This window comes from Chelonoidis abingdonii, chromosome 1 (genome assembly GCF_003597395.2).
Source record: "Chelonoidis abingdonii isolate Lonesome George chromosome 1, CheloAbing_2.0, whole genome shotgun sequence".
In the NCBI taxonomy this organism is placed as follows: domain Eukaryota; kingdom Metazoa; phylum Chordata; order Testudines; family Testudinidae; genus Chelonoidis; species Chelonoidis abingdonii.
The window spans coordinates 370,300,661-370,313,492 of NC_133769.1; the positions used below are offsets into that span (position 1 = coordinate 370,300,661).

Consider the following 12,832-nt stretch of genomic DNA (forward strand, 5'->3'; position numbering starts at 1 on the left):
CTGTGAACTTTCTCAACAGGCTGATAAAGTAGAACATAGAGAAAGGGATAGAAACCCAGACATGAGCAGCTTCCATGCCAGGGATGCCATTAGGATGAATGTTGAAGAGTCAGAGGGGGTGAGTTTGAAAGCTGCCTTGAGGTGGTCAAAGCATTGATTGGGCTCAGAAATGCTCAAGGTGCCTGTGAAGGGAGAGAAGCACAGTGAAGGGTGTGACAGGTTTCACCCCTACTCTGAACCTTAGAGTATAGATGTGGGGACCTGCATGAGAAGCCCTAAGCCTAATTAGATCAATATGCTGCCACCATCCAAATATTTAAATCATTTGGAAAACTCTGTCTTCTCCCTGAAAACCTTCCCCTCCCTAAGTAGCCTTGAGAGACTCCTCCACCAATACCCTGGTTAACACTGATCCAAACTTTTTGGATTTTAACACAAGGAAGAATTACTCCTTCTCTCCTCACCCTTCCCCCCCCCAATCCCTGGTGAGTCCAGATCCAGTTCCGTTGGATCTAAAAAAAGGAAAAATCAATCAGGTTTTTTAAAAAAGAAGGCTTTTAATTAAAGAAAAGAAGGGTAAAAGAAAAAAAATCCCTCTGGGAGATAGCATACAAGCTGATCTCACAGACAACAGATTCAAAACACAGAGGATGTTCCCCTGGGCAAACTTAATACACAAAAGAATTCCCAATTTGATTATTCCCCTAATGTCAAGCCAAGTTGCAAAAAGAAAAATAAACATAAACCTATTTATTTCCTTCCTTAATACTCGCTACTCTGATAAGATGCTGGTTCCTTGATCTTTTCCACTCCGGCCTAAACTGAAACTGACTCTAAACAAAGGAATCTTCTCTCCTTCCTTTTGAAACATCTGGTTATGACAAGGGGGTTACACACTTTATATCAATTAGTATAGTAAATATTTTATAGTTATCACCAATCTAGAACAGGGGTGAGCAGTGAGGTGACAACATTTGCAAATGGCATCAGATTATTTAAGTTATATTCAAGTCCAGAAAAGTCCTGCGAGGGAGCTAACCAAGCCAAGTCAATGAACAGCATAATGGCAGCTGAAATTCGATGCTCTGTAGATGAACTATTAGAACAGTTTGAGCTGCCAGATATATATCCACTTTGATCTCCAAAAAGGATACTGGCAAATACCTTTGATGCCAGAACCCTGGCAGAAAAAAGCCTTTTCCACGCCCTTCAGCCTGCATTAAGTCAGGATCAAGTCATTTGACCTCCACAGGGTGACAGTGACTTTTTGGATGGGTGCGATGCAGCAGCACGCTGCTATGATAAATTGAAAATGGTTTTTGGTTCTGTATCTTGTGACAGCATAGCCACACATAGTGCAGATGACAGTACATTGCACACAGAAAAGAAAACCACCATCAACTGCTAGGCTGAGTTGTCCGGAAGTCTCAGTTTGCCGTGGCATTCTGAGCCCCTGGGATCCGCAAATCATTTTTTCACTCCCAGGGGAGGCTCTCAGGCTGAAGTTCTTCACAGTCTATTTTCGGCTCTTCCTGCTGCTCATGGAGCTGAGGGAATTGTCTGGGAGTCCAGCCAACCAGACACTCTGGAGGGACTGTATGGGAGAATCATAAAGGTCTCTGCCCAGCAAGCCGAGTGTCAGACATGTGAGATTCATACACTGATTCTCAGGGCTCTTCCTTCCTGTTGCAGAAAGGAGATCTCCTCTCTCTGATGAGCGGGATTTCAGTGAGTTGCCTGTTTCTGCATTTAAGTTAGTGCTAAGGGCTTAGGAAGAGTTCCAGAGTTCAAGTCAAGAACCACCTTGGCAGGAATTCACCAGGACAGCAACTTGAAAAAATTTAGTACTGTCAGAAACACCAAGGGTTTTACTTTGTAACCCTGGAGTTACAAAAGCTTTTGAAATAGTTTAGAAAAAATATTTGTTTTTTAAGATCAGTTCCTTGAGTCTTACTGTGTCCTTCTGTCTACCTCAATAGATTCCTTTTTTGGGTTTATGTGGATTTTCCTCTGGTTCGCTCATTTTTTCCTGTTCAGGAACTTCACTGTCCTGTTAAGAACTGCAGCCAAAACCTCTGAAGCAGGTATTTGTGTGACCAGAGAGTTCACAAGAAGAATGTGCCACACACTGGTCCCAGAAATGCTGTTCAGGTTGATCTCTCCCTTTTCCCTGGTGGAGGCAGACAGTTAGTTTAACCTAGTCCGAGGAGATATTTCTGTGAGCTGTGACTGTGGGGTCTGGAACATGGTTTTGGTCTTGGGTGAGGGGTATCGCTGTGTGGCAGGGCTGTAAGTTGTGGGGGTGGGGATAGGGATGAACAAGCAGGCAGCACTGAGGGTTATTGGGGTGGGGATAGGGGTGCATACGGACAGGTAGAGAGCCCAGAGGATTGGGGGGCAACCAGGGAGGTTTACACAGAGAAGCACTTAGCCCTGAGGGTGTTGGGCAGGCAGGGGATGTCTACGGACAGGCAGGTACTGCTTGGAGTTTTGGGTCAGGCAGGGCATCCATATATAGGATGGTAGGGCTGGGGGTTGTGGGGGCAGGGAGGGGATGTACAAGTACAGGAGAGCAGTGCTGGGGGTTCTGGGTGTGCGGAGTGGCATGTAGTGCTGGGGAACGTGGAGACAAGCAGGGGGTGTACATGGACAGGTGGGCAGAGCTGGAGAATGTGGAGGCGAACAGGGGGGTGTAGATAGACAGGTGGGCAGAGCTGGAGGTTGTGGGGCTAGCAGGGGAGTGTAGATAGACAGGCAAGCAATGCTGAGGTTTGTGGGGCCGCCGGGGGGTACCTAGAGTGGTGGGAAGTGCTGGGGGTTGTGGAGACTGGGAGCAGCATGTACATGGAAAGGGGGCAGTGATGCTGAAATTAAATTTTTCGCTGTGATTGTTGGACCAAGGCCAGCGCTGGGTCATTTTCTGGCCCCAAGTGTGTTGGTGAAGGTATCTCAGGGTATCTTTGCCCTACCAAGACACAGAACTGCAGCCTGGGTGTCACAACCTTTACTTAATTTTGTTTCCAAATGTAGTTCTTGAATGTTAATTCGTTACTTCTGGTATTTCACTGGTGGAAAGAATCATTGATCTTTGTTCCTCAGCTGCTTCAATCTTCCATCATATTCTGATCCCATCTGTATTCTCCTTCCCAATCCCAGGCTGCCCTGATTATAACAGTACGCTGGACGCCAATGTTATCTCCTTTCTCGCCAGTCATTCCTGGCTCCCACAACCTCCAAGCCAACCCACACTCCCTACAGCTCTTCTTCTGCAGGGAGTGAGGTGCCTCCCGTCACACTTGCTCCCTTGGCGAGGGGGAGATCAGTGAGTCTGTCTCACCTGTGAGAAATCTCACACACGACACCTGTGCTGCTTCTCTTGGAGCACCCATACACTGCATGCTGCTTTGGGGGCTGCTACAATTTGCGAGCTGGGAAGCTGGGAAGTATGCAATTTGCAAGCTTGGAACAATTTGCAAGCTGGGAAGTATGCACATTATATTACAAGAGCGGGCAGCTCTGGGACATGTGAGAGCCTAGATAAATACAGCTGCCATGTGGGCCACAAACACACAGATGATCAAACCAGGTGTTGTCAGACACTCCTGGGGTGGTGCTCTGTTCTAGTCAATGTTGATATCAGTCAGCTGCATGCGTGTTCCCTCTGTGTGCTGCCCCAGCTCTGCGCAGAAAGCTGACTCAGCAGACCCTGAGAGAACCCCCACTGACCACAGACTCTAGTAAGATACGAAGGCACCCAGGCCAGGTTTATTGTCGAAGAGAAACACAGTCTCCATCTCCCTGGCATAGAAGTCCAAGGTACTGCTATACACAGGTAAAAACAAGTTACACATCACTCCTGACATATTGAAGTACAACCCCTCTACCTAACAAGGTACAACCCCTCTACACAGTAAGGTGCCACCTCTCAACTTGTTCATGTTGGTTTGAACAAAACAACTCTATCCCTCGTATTCCTCTTTTGGCCCTGTCATTGGGATGGGTCAGCTTGTTGCTTGTTATCCATGTGGACTGTACAAGTATGCGAATGTTCTGATATTTGGTGTCCAGTACCTTTCAGGTATGTCTCTTTGTGCAGCATCAGCCCTTTCCTTGCCAGCTTCTGTGAGCAAGGCCTGCCTCTGGCTCACAGCTTAACTTTGCTTTATGTGAGCAAAGTCTTGGACATTACTTTAGTTCAGGCCTTAGGCCTCATACCAGGCCTCTGATAAGGGTTTATGTTTCAGGTCCTCCTCTTACTACACCAGGATGCTCTGGGACCATTTGCTGGCAATCTCTGTTACTCAGTTTGGGTGAGGGTTGTACATTCATTCCTCAATGCGGAAACTTTACAGGGTCTAGTCATTATTTGTCTCACCTAAAACGTTCATTCATGCAGTGTCATGGGCTCCCTCTGCCTCAGAAAAACCCACACCCAGTGTAAGATTTCCAAGGTACCACAATCACATGATAATTTCTCCTCATAGGGTGAAATTCAACACAGTCATGAACAGAAAAAACGGCGCGAGCTTGCAGGTAAAATGCCTCCAGCTGACTCTGGACATGTTCATAGATTCCAAGCCTAAAAGGGACCATTGTGATAATCTGATCTGATTTCCTGTAGGGTACAGGCCAGAGAAATTCCTGAAAATTATTCCTAGAGTAGCTCTTTTAGAGGAACAACCAACCTTCATTTAAAAATTCTCCATGATGGAGAATCCATGAAGACCCTTGGTAAATTGTTCCAATGGTTAATTACATTAATCGTTTAAAAATGCATGTTTTATTACCAGTCAGATTTTATTTAACTTCAACTGCCAGGCATTAGATCATGTTATACCTCTGTATGGTAGGCAAAAAAGCCTATTAAATATTGGTTCCCCATGTAGATACTTACAGACTGTTATCAAGTCACCCCTTAATCATCTTTATTAAACTAAATAGATAGAGCTCCTTGAGTCTATCACTATAAGGCAGGTTTTCTAATTTTTTAATAATTCTTGTGACTCTGCTCTGAATGCTCTTCAATGTATTAACATCCATCCTTAATAGTGGACACCAGAACTAGATATAGGAAAGACTAATAAGGGAACAAGATACTTTCAAAGTTGGGAGGGGGAAAACAGTCTTTTGTCTGTCAGTGTAGGCTTTTTCCGGACAGGAAGAAGGAACCATCCCACTCCTAACAGGGTAGTGAGTAATTAGAGAAGGAATGTATTAAATTAATTTTATTTCTATTTGTAATTTCTTTTGAAAAATAGAGGGAGAATCAAATCAGGTTTCTGTTTAATTTTAAAGTTTTGCCCAGAGGGAAATCCTCTGTGTTTTGAAATTGTTCTCTGTGAGATTATCTTGCTTTCTTATCTCACAGAGGTATTCTTTTCACCTTTTTTTCTTTAATTAAAATTCTTCTTTTAAGAATCTGATTGATTTTTCATTGTTTTAACATCCAAGTGGTTTGGATCTGTGTTCACCAGGATTTGGTGAGGGAATTCTCTGAAGTCTACCCAGGAAAAGAGGTGTAAGGACTTGGGAGGGAGGAATTAGTCTCATTCCTGTCAGGAAATGGGGGTTAGGGACTTAGGAAATATTTGGCAGAAGGTAGAATTCCAAGTGGTTCTTTCCTAAGATTTAAATCGCTTGGTGGTGGCAGCTACTGTAACCTAAGCTAGTAAATAAACTTAGAGGAGTCTTTCATGCAGGTCCCCACATGCATACCCTAAAGTTCAGAGTGGAGAATAAACCTTGACACCCTACAAACCTTGTTCAGTCATTGCGCTTCCCATGATAGTCCCCAATCATGTAAGCATCCTCTTGATCTTGTTCTATGAGACACGGAGAACACGTTTTTGATCTAGTCTCTACCAGTCAGTATTTTGTAGACTTTTCTCATATCCAATCTTATTCATCTCCTTTCTAAAGTAACTATCCCAGTCTTTTCAATCTCTCTCTTAAGACAGTTTCCCAGGATCCTTCATCATTCTCATTGCCCTTGTCTGAACCCCTTTAACTCTGCAATATCCCATGTGAGAAGGGTGCCCAGTACTACACAGAAGAGTACAGAGGAGGTTGAAATATTAACTGGCTGATCTCATGGCATTGTATTTTCTATATGATTCCCCATCCTATGCCTCCTGGACGGCAATGTTTTGCACTCTTAGCAGGGTTTCACAAAGCTGTGTACAATGATGCCCAGTTCCCTGTCCTGAGCTCATACAGTTAAATTAGAACCTTGTTAGGTGTTTGAGGAGAACAAGCTTTTTCCTCCAATGGACATACACATTGCAGTTTTTGACATCGAAGTTCATCTGCCATCATGCTGCCCATTCACTTGCTGGTTAGCTCCCGCTGAGGACTTCTCTGGACTTGCATATGACCTAAATGAACTGGTTCCATCTGCATATGTTGCCACCTTACTGCTCAACCCTTTCTTGATTGGTAATAGCTATAAATTACTTACTGTCTTATTTGTTATAAAGTGTATGACCCCCTCGCTGTGTTTATCTCCCTTCACAGGCACCTTGAACTTTTCTGAACCTGATCAACGCATCAACCATTTCATGGCAGCTTTCAACCTCACCCCTCTGATCGTTCATCTTTCATCCTAATGGGCATCCCTGGACTGGAAGCTGCTCACGTCTGGATTTCCATCCTTTTCTCCATATTCTACATTATCGGTCTGTTGGGAAATTTCATGATTCTGTTTGTTATAGGCAAAGAGCAGACCCTGCACAAGCTGATGTAGCTGCTACTCTGCATGCTGGGGCTCACAGAAATCAGCATATCTACCTCTGTCATGCCAAAGGCAGTGTATATATTTTGCTTCAATTTGAAGGACATTACTATGGGTGGCTGCCTCCCCCAGATGTTCTTCTTTCACACAAGCTCTATAATGCACTCAGCTGTCCTCGTGACAATGGCCTTCGATCGCTATGTTGCCATATTTAAACCTCTCAGATATGCCACCATCATCACCAATGCACGAATAGCTAACCTAGGGCTCGTGGGTTTGATAAGAGCTGTTCTCTTCATTCTGCCCATGCCCCTTCTCCTGATCAGGCAGCCATTCTGTGCCAACCGCATTATTCTCCATACGTACTGTGAACACATGGCTATAGCAAAGATGTCGTGTGGGGACATCAGTCAATAGGATGTATGGCTCGGTGGTAGCCTTTGTATTCATCTGGTCAGACCTATCACTCATTGTCCTGTCCTATGGTTTGATCATCAGGGCTGTCCTCAGAATCTCCTCTAAGAAAGCCCACCAGAAAGCCCTCAACACCTGCACAGCGCACATCTGTGTGATGCTGATGTCTTATCCTTTCTTCTTTTTCTCCACTCTAACACATCGGTTCGGTCAGGGCATCGCTCCCTACATTCACATCATATTGGCCAACCTCTATTGCTTAATCCCCCCCATGCTGAACCTTATAATTTATGGGGCCAAAACCAAAGAGCTTCGTGACAAAGTGGGCAAATACATCTGCAGGTAACAGACTGCTGTGTTAAATTACGACATCGCCTTGGAGTCAAATATCTTACTGCTTTGCACTGTTGATTTTGGAGTTGCTTTCAGCTGGAAGTTTCAAAATACACACTAACCATTCCCATTGTCCCCAGTGGTGGGGAGTTTTACCTGTGGTTCACTGGCCTCATACTCAGAACAACCAAGTAGCGCAGATTTCGGTTGAAGGTCTCGAACATCTGGATGCCACTGGGGACAAAGTCTTTAGTTAACTTGCCTTGTTTTCTTTTTCATTGTTGTTCCTGACTTCTAGCATCGCTAAAGTTGAAAGACTATTTTCTCAGATGAATTTGATAAAAACAAACCTGTGCTACCAGATGCAAGAGGAACTTTTAGAAAGCATTCTTCATGTTAGGATGTACATGCAACAGCACAAAATCTGTTGTGAACAGTTTCCACCAATGTAAGAAATGATTGCACTGGTCAATGCATATGTATGACCAGCAGCAGAAGTATTCTACTTCTGATGAAGACGGCTATGATAAAATGATGCCTTTTAGAGACTATCAGTAACAAACTAATTCAACTTAAATAATGGACATTGACTGCCATCACTGAATGGAATTAGAAATGAATAATATTATTGCTGATTTTACACTAGATACATTTTGGCCATATTTGGAGCTATTTTTAACACTGTTATTCACCCTTTTTTCATTGAAACACCTGCAATCTCTCAATTAGGATACAAGTACTAGCATTGGGGGTTTGATTTTGAGTATGATTGTCATCTCACAGTTTTGTTGCTAATGTAGATGAACTCCTGCTGGGGCTTGTTGCTTTTTTTTTAACCTAATCTGTACTAATCTGTACTAGGTATCTAACAAAAGCTTTCATTTGTTACTTGTACACACAAATATGTTAATAAAAAAACTTCTTTCAGTAAATAGATTAGACTGCTTTCATGTTGGTTTTGAAGAGATTTGGGCCTACTAATGCAGCAGAAATCTGGCAAACTACCTCAAGCAGAGCTGGAGGCAGAGCAGCAGCAGCCAGAAACACAGGGCCAGAGAAGCAGTCCCGAATTCAGAGCTTGGCTGGACACAGAGCAGACACAGAGCTGGGGAGCTGCAGCTGGAGCAGACCAGAACCAGGAGCTGGGTTAGCATGTTACTCGGGGTTCTTTCAACCCAAAGCTCTTGGTCACTTTACTCTATGCGAGGTGGTGTCAAGAAATAAATCAGGGGAGAGGCGGCTGTCCGACCTGTAGATGGCTGGCACAGACAGGACAACAGAAGAGCGCTTTCACTTAAAGCTAAACTTTGCTACTCTCAAGCACTTACACACGTCCTCAACAGGTTAGTAAAACACCCCCGACCCTTGATAATTACCAAAGCTGAGTGTGGCTCTCCAGTGACACAGCGACAGCCCATCTGCCGGTGGGGAACACAAGACGGATCCAGAGGGAGAGATCCGTCCCGAAGAGTCCCCAGATGAGTCCCTTTATTTATACATTAGTAATAGAATGACATGCCCCTTAAAGACACCTTGCTAAGTCACCAGTTTTAAGCAAGAGGCTTCTTCTGACTATTGATTAATCAGGTGTGGGTCTTTCCAAAGCCTGCAGCCTTGAGACCCCAATAGACATTCCTGGGGCATATCAGCAACTTCAACACAATTTTTATCAGGAAGGATGTGGAGTCAAGCTGCCTCTTTCATGGCACTCTAAACCCCTCTCTCTTCCTGCCTTGGTCAAGCTGAGATTGCTGAAGGGCCAATTTACAGCTTGCTGACTAGGCTGCCTTTAACAATAAGCCATAGTGGTTTCAGGCACTTTACTGGTTTGCCAAAGACTCCCCGTACAAGCACAGATCAGCTCTGCTAATGAGAAGCCAGTGATCAGTTACAGCAGGGAGCTGTCTGGCCACAGCCAGGATAGTGGACACTGCCCGTGCTTGTTCCTTGTTTCCGTGAACCTATCCCATTTTTTCTTATTTTTTTAATAAATTATATCTGTTTTGAACTTAATGCAGTGATCAGTGGGTCACTGAAGCATCCGGTGTGAAGAGAGCACCCCAGAGTGGGAACACCCTAGCCCCTGTTCTAGGTAACCACGATGAGACTGGGGGTTCAGCTTCCCAGGAATCGTGGGCCCAGCTGTGTCACTATTATGGGCTGTTTGCCACACAGGAGAGTGGAAGGAGAGTCCTTGATGTCAGAAAGGCCTCTGGGTAAAGGGAGTGGGGACTCAGGCCCTTTCACTAGCCAATATCCCTGCGGTAATGAAGAAGCCAGGAAAGTTACCCAAAATAGTTACCCATTTACATTAGGGAACTGATGGGTTGGATTTTAGTGATGGATAAAGAGAGGTGTAACTCATGCAATTTTCATATAAATGATAAAAGCTGAAATGGGTAACTTTAGGGAGCATGCTTTCTACGCAAGGTGAATGTAACATCACTGCGCAAGATGGCTTCCCAGAGACTGGTTTCATATAAAATCTTTTTCCTGTACTATTTTATTATGGGATTAGAGCAGTAAACCTGACATTGTTTATTTCACCTCTTGAATATATTTAATAACAAATGAAATCTTGGTTGAGCAATTGACCACACAACTGATAAAGAACCTGTGCGAATCACTTCTTCCTCTCAGATTCAGTGTTTAGACCACTGACCTTGTAGCTACATTTCAAATTGAGTTCAAAAAGCCAAATGTTCAGCAAGTAAATTATCAGAAAAATGGGGCAGACAAATCAATTATGAAGAGAAGTGTCCAAGAGAGGCAAAAAGGCAGAGGAACAACACATTTTGTGACATACCAGGGAGGAGAATAGACCTGCTTCCGGCAGCTCCAGGGGAGATGAGCTGAGGAAAGGAAGAATCTCACCCTGAACAACTGCCCAAAGGTCCCTCTCTGAGGGAAGGGAGGGCCTGCTTCAGGGACAGCCTGAGAAGGAAGCATTAATCTCTTATCTGAATGCTGAACTTGATCGATCCCCTTTATTTGCTGTCTGGACTACCCCAGCAGGGGAGAGAACTTGGACTGAGCTGGCTCTGGGAAGCTGGGCCAAATCACAGGAGGAGGCAGTTGCTATCAGAGAGGAAAGGCAAATGACCTCACTACATGCAGCCACTAGAAAGTGCCTTGGGGTAAGCAGACACCCTTCACGCTGCCTTACCCCAGACAGAGACTTTGGGACATTCTCAGGGAGGTGGTAGGAAGTGACCCAGAGATAGCCACCTTACGTAGGTGGGAAGAATAATAGACCATGGGATGCTAAACCTCCCCTGTGGTGCAACCACTGCCTCACCACCCTTGAGAGCATGGATGCCTGGGATGTGGTGACCCCCCTGCGCTCTGACCCTGATACCCTCTCTCGCTTATTTCCTGTGGCACCGCCCATGCTCCACCTCTTCCTCCCCTGCCCCACCCTCTGCTGAGGCCCCCGCTGCTTCGCTCTGAATCCTTCCTCTCCTCCCCCAAGAGGCCCCGACAGCCAACTACTTATCAAATCTCTCCTAACTCCATCCCCCTGGTGGACCCCACATAAGCCACAGCATTCACTGAGTCCTTACTCCCTTCTCTCCCACACCCCATTCCTTTAAGTCCCCTGCACTTGTAGACTGCTGAGTCCTTCCTCTACTCCACCCAGACAGCCCTCCCCTAATGCCCCTACCACCTGCCACTCACCAGTGAAAAACAGAATCACATTTCAAAGTGTCCTCCTGGGCCCCTGTGTTCCAGCCCCCTGAACTGACACATTCCAGAGCAGCAGGAGGAATCCCACAGCTGGATCAGGTATTGGAGCCAGACATCAACAAAAGAGCCAATGCCATAGGTGATTAATTGGTGCAAAGTCCAAAGAAAGAGAGAAAGCAAACTAGGGAAATTAGAATAAGCAAAATTGTGTCTTGGTCTTTCTCATTGACATCGGAATACAAGAAGACATTTTCTTTTTTAAAGTACCATGAGTGGGCAGATGCAATTTTCTGGTTTCCCTGCAGAGAGTTTTCCAGTGGTTTGAGAGATCCTACATTCACCAAAGAGGAGTAAGAGACTGGAAAAATATAGGAAAAAAAGCTTCAGAAATATCCAATCTCCCATACACAGGCACTGTTCTGAAAGGTGTCATTTATTCAGACAGTGAAAAGAAGTGGGCTCTGTAGTTGCACAGTTGTCAAATTCTCACAAGGTGGCATTACAGGAAAACAAACTATGCTGCAAGAATCCCCAGGGTATTGCTTTACCTGGCTAACCAAGGGATTGCCCTGCAGGGACAGGAAGAGAGAGAAGAGTCAGCAAACCCTGGAAACTTTCAGTAATTATTCAATTTATTTTCACAGTATAATGAACCATTCACAAAACAAAAAGAAACAAAGAGAAAAAATGGAGTGGTACATTCAATCTCACAAGCCACTCAACTCAAAATGAGCTTTAACAATTTGCTCCTGATAATATGAAAAGAATAATCATTCAGAAAGTTCATGAGAATGTGTTTTGTACTGTTCTTGTTGGCAAAGCAAACAGTTTTAAACAAGGAGAAATGACAGTCTGTGTGAGAGACACAGAAAATCTGGAAATAAAGGAATGATTTCTAGGATTTATTGATTGCTTTGAGAATGGGGATACTGGTGCCCTCTATCACAGCATTAAACGTTTTTTACAAACATCGTGGACTGCAAATTTGCTGGTCATTGCACAGTGTTATGATGGGGCCACTATCATGGCAAGTCATGTAACTGGAGTACCTCCAAAACTGCTGCAAGATAATCTCCCCCCTGCCCCGTCCCGCTATATATATATACACCACCATGCTTACCTGGAGGACCAGAAGATGATTGGAGTGAAACTGAAATCATCCAGTTAAAGTGACACAAGATGGTCATCCAGATGGAAAAACCCATCTCCTGCAAAGAACTCCATGAAAGCTTCTCAGTAGCTTGTTGGGACTGTCAGAGCCTCCCTACCGAAGATTTATTGGAGCATTTGGTTTGTTGAAGAAAGGGCAGAATATCCATTTTTGTCTGTGCTTGGTCTTTTTTTACCATGTTCTTAGTATGATTCACGTAGCATGTGAAGCTCTGCAGAAACAAGGAATGATACGTTCTCAGGTCTGCAGTGTACACCAGGGAATTGTCCAAGCATTAGAACATATGCCACCCAGCGCTAAGCAGGATGCTCTTTTGAAGGAAGCCCAAAAGTTCTGTGAGCTGCATTATGTCCCTGTTACCCCTGGTGTAGAGGAAGAGTACGCTCACAAACGACCAAAAAAAAAAACACCTTCCTTGGCTGTACAGTACTTCCAAGTACACTGAGAGAATGAGAATAGAAGCCAGCTAAAAATGAGAATCCTAAAGCAAAATGAGG

At 44.6% G+C, this 12,832-nt stretch overlaps 1 pseudogene; it reads left to right on the forward strand.

The window, feature by feature from the left end:
- The first annotated feature begins 6,557 nt into the window (after positions 1-6,557).
- On the forward strand, positions 6,558-7,490 carry LOC116818300 (olfactory receptor 52E8-like; annotated as a pseudogene).
- Positions 7,491-12,832: the final 5,342 nt, after the last annotated feature.